Below are 8712 nucleotides of genomic sequence, written 5' to 3' on the forward strand. Positions count from 1 at the left end.
AGGGGAGGTCAAAAAGTTCGCGGAATGACTGGGAAAAAAGATGAAATGATACATTATGTTATTTTTCCTTTTCAATATATTCCCCCTTAACACGAATACATTTTTGGGATCTGGCATATAACTTATTAATACCGTCGAAAAAATAGGTTTTGTCTTGGGCGTCAAAATACGCCGAAATCGCCGACTTGACTTCATCATCGTCTCTAAATTTTTTTCCACGCAGCTCTTTCTTCATCTTTGGGAATAAATAAAAATCGCTAGGGGCCAGGTCTGGACTGTAGGGTGGATGGCGTAGTTGTTCAAAACCGCATCGATGAATGGCAGCCGTCGCAACATGACTCGTGTGAACGGGCGCGTTGTCGTGCAAAAGGAGTACACCTTTTGTCAGTTTTCCTCTTCTTTTTTCTTTAATAGCTTCTTTTAATCGGTCCAATAGGGAAGCGTAGTACTCTCCCGTTATAGAAACACCACGTTCTTTATAATCGATCAAAAGAATACCTTCAGTATCCCAAAAAATAGTCGCCATGATCTTTCCGGCCGATTGCGACACTTTAAATTTTTTTGGGGGTGGTGTGCCTTTTTTGTGCCACTGCATCGACTCCTGCTTTGACTCAGGCTCATAGTGGTGAACCCAAGTTTCATCACCGGTTACAATTCGGGCCATAATTTCTTCCCTAACTTCTCCACAGCGGTCCAAATACTCGCGGGAACAGTTGACGCGCTCACGTTTTTGCAGCGGCGTGAGCATTCTCGGGACCCACCTTGAACACACTTTACTCATGCCAAGATGTTGATGAAGAATATTTAAAATTGTGGTTTCTGATACTCCAACTGATGCTGCAAGTTGTTTCTTCTTCAACCTTCCGTCTTCCAATACAAGTTTTTCAACTTTTTCAATGATTTCCGGCGTAGTGGCCTCAATGGGCCGTCCAGGTCGAGGATCATCTTCAATTGACTCCCTTCCTTGCTTGAAAAGGCCGTGCCATTTGTAAATCATGGTTTTACCAGGAGCAGAGTCTCCGTAAACAGCTAACATCTCTTGCAAAATAGTTTGAGGCGTTTTTCCTTGTTTGGTGAGGAACTTTACGACGGCGCGATGTTCAATTTTCTCCATAGTGGCTAGTTTGTTCCCGATTTACTTGTTCACTCGTTTGTAACTCGAAAGCTAATGACCCAATTAGGCTAGAAATTGGCATATATAGTAATTATGAGTTACTCAAGTAGCGGCTACCTGGAGGAGCGACCTCACCCCCGCCAACCCCGCCATTCCGCGAACTTTTTGACCGCCCCTCGTATTTCCTGTCAAGTGATTGTCTCGGGGTTCGATGAGGATTAAACCAATTGAACTAATTAACAAGAGCTTAATCTACTTGAAATAAAATTGCTACAAACACACATATTTTTAGAAATGTTACATAAATATATTGTTTCTGAACGATATACATGAATTAAAGCATTCACATTGACAACAATACTGTCGATAATTTCATGTCATATTTAATAATAGTAATAATATTGACACACTCAGGCACAAATTATCTGGCCCCAAACTAGGCATAGCCTATGGGCACAAGACAACGATATATTTTTAATACAATATACTCACCTTAACATACATAAATACAAATAAACATCCATGACTCGGAAACAAACAATCATATTCATCATATAAATGTTTGCACCTACTGCGATTCGAACCCGGGACAAGTTATTGAAACGTTTGATTGTGTAGGTACAATTTCGGCCGTTTTTTTGGAGACGTAATATTGTAAATACCTCAATCTACTAATAATAATGCCAATACAATCTTAAAACCTAAAGTCAAACAGACATCTAATATGGGACAGTCCCTAATCCTTGCGTTACATTATGTCCTAGCTCGTAATCCTTGGCTTGCAAGTTTGATTGGACTCTCTTGGACAACATGAACTTTGTTTCTCGTAAATGTTTACAGCCGGATTAAACTGCTCTCCAGCAAGTTTAGAATATTTAACTCATCTTTTTATAAACAGAACATTTTTAGTGATGCTTTCACACAAATCCATAATATTTGTTCCCCGCATTTACAAGAAACCTAAATTAGAAAACAACCATCATATGAACAAGATTTGTGCATATTATACATAAGTATAGGTATTATATTATTATGCTATCGTAGATTTAGAGACTGAGCGTTTGGAGATTAAATAAAACAACTGCTTGAGTAGTATGAAGACTGTGAGGAATATGTGGAAGATATATTTTACTTCAGTTACATGATATATATACAAAATCCTTAAAACTAGTTAACCAATTACAATTGTTACTTAAAAATATTTATAAGTTTAGAAAATACACACCAATACTAAAGTTTTTTTTTCAAAATTACATTTTGACCAATAGTTAAACGTTTCATTCAATAAGAATTGAGAATAATATTATGTATTCTATCTCGCTCTAAAACTAATGCTATTGCAGTAAGCCGGCCAACGAGCGCTTGTGTAAACTCGCGTCGATCCTCGATCATCCGATGTCAATGAGCATTGAGCACCCACTCTGTCCCTCATTGATTAAAATTGAATGAATAGTGATCGCGCCGCGACGCTTTAGTAGAGTACGCTCGGCCTTGCTGTGAGGTTGTGTAACGCGGAGCATATGAAGCATAACGTGAGTATATCTGCGGTCTTCGAGAGAACGTGACGATGCTTGTACTTCGATGAGATGACTACTGGTGATCTGCATGATTCTATGACTTGATGTACAGCATTATGAAATGGTTCTTATAAGAGCTATTGTTACGGTTTATAAAATAATATGTTCTTTTAAGAACGATTCTTTCGGCATACGCTTATTACACTTAATATGCACGATTTATATTTCTACGATCTATAATGCTACGAAGGTATTACGTTACAAGTTTGATATTAGACATTAATTGTATTAATTGATGTTATTGGTTGTAGGTACAGCTACATAGACATATCCGGTAAGTGATGAAATTATTCGTATTCAGTAACGACTTTTTTGGGTGTAATCGTATTTCCTCATATTACTGTCGTGAACTATTAAATATATTTATATATTTCTCAAATATATAAATTTGAGCATTATTTTGACAATCTTCTTTGAGATAAATCGAAAATGCTGTACAGGATAAATAGATGCAAGCACCGGCCGGCTAAAATAGTATGAACATCCATTTCTGACGTGCTTAAGTAACAAAGCTATGATGCGATTAGCATTTCTTAATGAAGCCCCATCTCGTGCTAAGTTCAAAAAATAATACACGAACATTTAGGCGTCAGGAAGCTTTGTACCAGATGGATTCCCCATACTTTAACCGAGTACCAGAAACACCTTCGCATGGACTGGTGTCGCCAAATGTTAGATAAGTTCATCGGCGGTGACTCAAATGCTGTATTTGACATCGTCATCGGTGTTGACAGCTGGATATATTACTACGAAACCAAAAGACATTCAGCTCAGTTTCCTTTCGAGGATCAGCCAACTAAGGTAAAGAAAGGAAGAAGATAAGGAAAAAAGATGATTGTCTCATTCTTAAGTCGGAAAGGTCATTTCGAGAAATTCGCTTTAAGATGCGGTGAAAGTGTAGCCAAATGCCATAGAAGAGACCCCTAAGGAAGAATGGGCCCACTGCTTTTCTCAGTGGTTCCATCGAATGTAGAGTAGATGTGTAGAGAGGAACAGAGATTTTTCAGTGGTTACTCAACAATGGTTAAAAATAATTAAAAATTTAATAAATTTTACTACACTAATTCTATAACTTCAGCAGATTTAGTGCAAATAACAAAAAATAATTTTAAGTAGATTTAACTGAACTATAAAACAATGTAGGTTTGTTGTTTTTGAAGTTTTTAAACACAACATGCTCTCGGATGAGTGAGCCATGTTCACAAACATCGGTTCACTCAACAGTGAGGGGAGCTGATAACTCCCGATGCCGCTGATCATTCACAAACGTGTAAACATACACCTATACGACTTTGTTTTAGTTTTTTGTAAGAGCTAACACTGAAACATTTTACGTAAGTATAATTATTATTTGTAATGTTTTTAATGTTATTACCCCTCACTTCTGGGATTAATTATACAAATAAGACTGAAAACAATTTTTTTTGAACGATGCGGGACTCGAACCCGCGACCTCTCGCGTTCCGTGCAAACGCTCTTTCCAACTTATGAAGCCACAACCTGAGAGTTGAAAAAAGCATACAAGATTTTATCAACGACTAGCTGACCCGACAGACGTTGTTCTGTATATAATCAATAAAATAATGTTTTATATGAATTTGTCAATAATATATCATAACATCAAAAATTACTTCGTAATGCACCCTGGTGTCGTAATGAAATTGTTTCACAGCTGAACTGTCAAACCGTGCGTCAATAAATTCTCTCATAGAAATTATGTATGAACACATCAAAGGAAAAACAAATTTGTTGTTTTTATTTAATTTAGCAGCATTTTCCTGTTAATTCACCTTTTAAACCTTCTCTGGACTTCCACAAATAATTCAAGACCAAAATTAGCCAAATTGGTCCAGCCGTTCTCGAGTTTTAGCGACACTAACGAACAGCAATTCATTTTTATATATATATATAGATACGTCACTCGAACGTCAAGTCAATTTCCTAATATGCAAATATTGAGGTTGAGCAGGTTATCATGTGTAAATTAGATCATGTAGATGAAGCCACAACCTGAGAGTTGAAAAAAACATACAAGATTTTATGAATGATACGTCACTCGAACGGTTGGCTCAGTTGGAAAGAGTCGTTCATAAAATTTTGATTTCAGTTTTATTTGTTTAAAAGTAAGTATAAGTATAATTTATGTTATCCTGCAATAGTTTTTGAATTGAAAACTTCTTTAATCAAAATTTAATTAAATATTGTATATTTTAATACTCTATGACTATAGAACAAAAAAAAGGTTTTTTCGTATTACTATCCACGTTTTGATGCAATTTTCATTTCTGTTGCCATTGCCTTTTATTGCTGTCATAAAGTTTAAAAAAATTATATACGTCTTTATCACCTCAAAACCTTAGCGGAATGGAGTGAGTTCCAGAGTTTGGTGGTGCGTGGAATATTTTTTTGAATTTTATGGATGCGTTTTGGAATTTGTAATCTATTTTTAACCGACTTCAAAAAGGAGGAGGTTTTCAATTCGATTGAATTGTTTTTTTTTATGTTTGTACACCGATTACACTAAGATTTATGATTCAGTTTACATGATTCTTTCTTCATTTGATGCGGAATAGTTCCCATACGGTCACATATAAATTTAACCCAGTAGTTTTCATTTTATGAACATTTTTGTATACGTAAACGATTATTTTATACTTTTTGGGTTTTGAAGTCGGTTTTTTTAAATGTAGTTTTTTTTTTGCTATGTTGTAAAAATTTCAGTTTCTTAATTATTTTCGTATATGAGATACAGCCCGCATAACAGCTTCAGTAATCGTTTCTATTTCTTCTTCTTCTTCGGCGTTACACTCTTGTCAGAGTGGTCGTGGTCGTCACGTCGAGGTTAGTGGCCTGTTTCACAATGCGACGCCACTCGTCGTGAACTGCAGCTCTTCTCGTGCATTCATGCAGAGTACCGTCGACAGCTTGGTCCGTCCACCTCATCGGGGACCTGCCTCGTGGTCTAGTGCCCTCGACTTTACCCTGCACTATTAAGCGTTCTATGGAGTCGCTTCCACGTCGCGATACATGCCCAAAAAAAGTTTAAAATCGTTTCTATTTATGTGTTTATATATAGGTATTATATATATCTTTTCCTAGTAATAGTTTAGTTAGGGTTCGTGTTGGCTACCCTTGGATGCGACACCACAAAAAAAAACACCAGGATATCACAGAAGTAAATACTTCACTTCAGTTAACCTCACGGTCCCCGCCTGGCTTCGCTGTAAATACATTTTCTCTTTCTCGAAACAAATAAAGTTAACACTTCCGATCATATTTTATTTTAGTGAGATTTACAAATTGAGACTTAAATCGGTTGTTTGCCTCGACGGTATTTATTGCTGCAATCCTTGCATCTGAAAAAATTAACAATAAACATTACAACACGTCATAAACGTGGAAAAATCTCACGGTTTGTTGCACAATGAGTCCCGACTAACACACGAAACCACGGCTCAAATATATAAAATATGTAGTACAAATATTTATATGTGGTTCGCGAAAATAACCGAACCTCGCGAGAGTTCGCTCGTGACTGCAATAGTTTTTCAATAACGTGTAATTTTCTTCTTACTTCGTTGGATATCTTGCACGATAACCTAATTGATTCTCTAACACAGAAATACATTACTTCATCAAACTATTTGTAGCCAAAGGCCTGTCAAAATCCGTACAGCCTTTGCTGATATCTTATTATTTTATTTTAAAAATACTGGTATAGTCTGTTATCATTTTAGCTTTCACATGTATTTTATAAAAAGCAGTTATTTTCATATGAGAAATACAAACTTCTTCTATATTATTGATTACTTCCTATCCGATCACACAGAGCGATTTAATATTATATATAATGAACTAGAATGAATATATTAATACGATTTCGTCTTTGCCCGAGTTTCCAGATCAGGGGCGTATGAACCTGTTAACTCAACGCTGGATGAATGGGCAACCATCACGGTTCACCAAGTGCCTTCAAAGAGCTTTACATTATAAGTATGTATAATAATTATTATATATACATGTGACTATATTCTAGAAAATAAGATCAAAAGGGATTTTTTGAACAAATTTTAATACCACCTTCCAAAAATACACAAACAAAAATTTACGACTCTATTTTTTAAATAATATTCGTTAAAACACAGAACAATTACGATAAAAACACTAAAATATTAACGCGGTCCAATTTGACAGGAGACTAATGGACACTAAATTGATTCAAAACGGTTTCATGGTCTTCATCTATTCCGTCTCATTCTCACACATACATACACACACTCATGCCTTGAGCCCGTCGGGGTAGGCAGAGACAATAGAATGCCATTTGCTTCTATCCTTACAAACGTCACGCGCTTCCTCTACATTCATTACTCTTTTCATACATCCTCGCCGGTTGCCGGTGCTTCGGACCTCTCCTTTTCTCAAAACGTCCCCAATTTGGTCGACGAATGTTCTACGAGGTCTCCCGCGACCGACTTGCCACTCACACTTGCCTTATATATATTTCATGCGTCATTATTTCTTCACTCATTCGCTCCACGTGTCCAAATCATTTCAGCATTCTCACACCTAGGTTTTAATGTAAGGATACTTATCGAAAAGTGAGTTGTACTACATTTTACGGCCGTTCCCAATATAATATCTACAGATAGAAATAAATAACTACCTTCTACAATATACCCGACAAGTCATTCTTATCGCCAGTTCACTGTAGGTAAGCTGTCTATCTGAGTCCTCCCATGTGTTCGAGCTTACGCAAAATAACGGAGGAAATTCAGAGAGAAATTCGTCATCTCAATAATTTTCTATTTTCTATCTCAAGGGTTTCTTTACAACAAGACTACAAAATATAATAATACAATAAATATTATATGTTTCTATATCAAAATATAGAGATGTCGGATACTCTTTGCATTGTAGACGATAATTTCTGGAGTACCTATGTGAATTAAACAGCAAGGTTATATTGCCATAAATACGGCCTTCACATTGAGCTAAAAATAATAACAATTGAGAACTTTAATAAAAAGAAGCATCTCGAAACTCTGAATGATTAAATATTGTGTCATCATGCGGATACCCTGGTCATGGAGAGCCACAAGATTAATAAATTGGCATGACAGACACCTTGCAGTTTGCATATTCAGTGAAAACACCTATCCTATTCCAGACCCCATCTATGTTTGAATCTGTTGAAAAAAAATATCATATTTTACTCGTATATCATTAAATTTCATCAATTCATTCAAGTCGTATTTCACAATTCGACTTGCGGCAGATTTAGATTTACTCCTATGTTGTCACTTACTTATACCAATATAGTACCTACCCAAAGCGTAAAATGTCAGCAATTGTTCATGTAAAGGCGATATTCGATAAAATAATGGTACTTTTCAATTATACACTACCATAACTTATTATTTAGAGGTTCCTTTTATGTAATGTTAGGTCTCCATCAGCAAATCGTTGAGAGAAGAATTCGTTCAATCGGAATCTATGTATGAACTCGTAATCGTCATATTTTTTTTTTTATATTTTACACGCTCCTCGTAATTTTTATTCATTGGCTTCATCATATTCCACTCAGTTACAAAAATTCATTATCACTTGAACTGAGTCAGTCAGTGCAAAGAACAACCCCAAGTATTCAACATAAAAAGGTTTTGCACATAATTATTAATTTAGCAATACAATTACACAATAAAATATTTTTTTACTACGCAATGAATAATGATTCAGCTTGTGATCCCCTGAAAATGTGGGTTTAAGAAATATATTACTGGAGTCAGCCAATATTACTGACAGCAATTTCCATACAAACTTCTATCGCTGGTAAGCTATACATCCTTCCATTAACAGACAGCGTGTACGGATAAGATGAGATAACGTCGAAGTTTATTGGGACAGAAAAGTCAATGATAGTTACGATTTTTATCTCAAGTAGGCCACAACCGGAGATAGACTGAATATTGGGAATGGCCGTTAGGGATGGGGATATCGTTGGTATACGATATGTATAGA

The sequence above is a fragment of the Leptidea sinapis genome, chromosome 19, assembly GCF_905404315.1.
Source record: "Leptidea sinapis chromosome 19, ilLepSina1.1, whole genome shotgun sequence".
NCBI classification, from domain to species: domain Eukaryota; kingdom Metazoa; phylum Arthropoda; class Insecta; order Lepidoptera; family Pieridae; genus Leptidea; species Leptidea sinapis.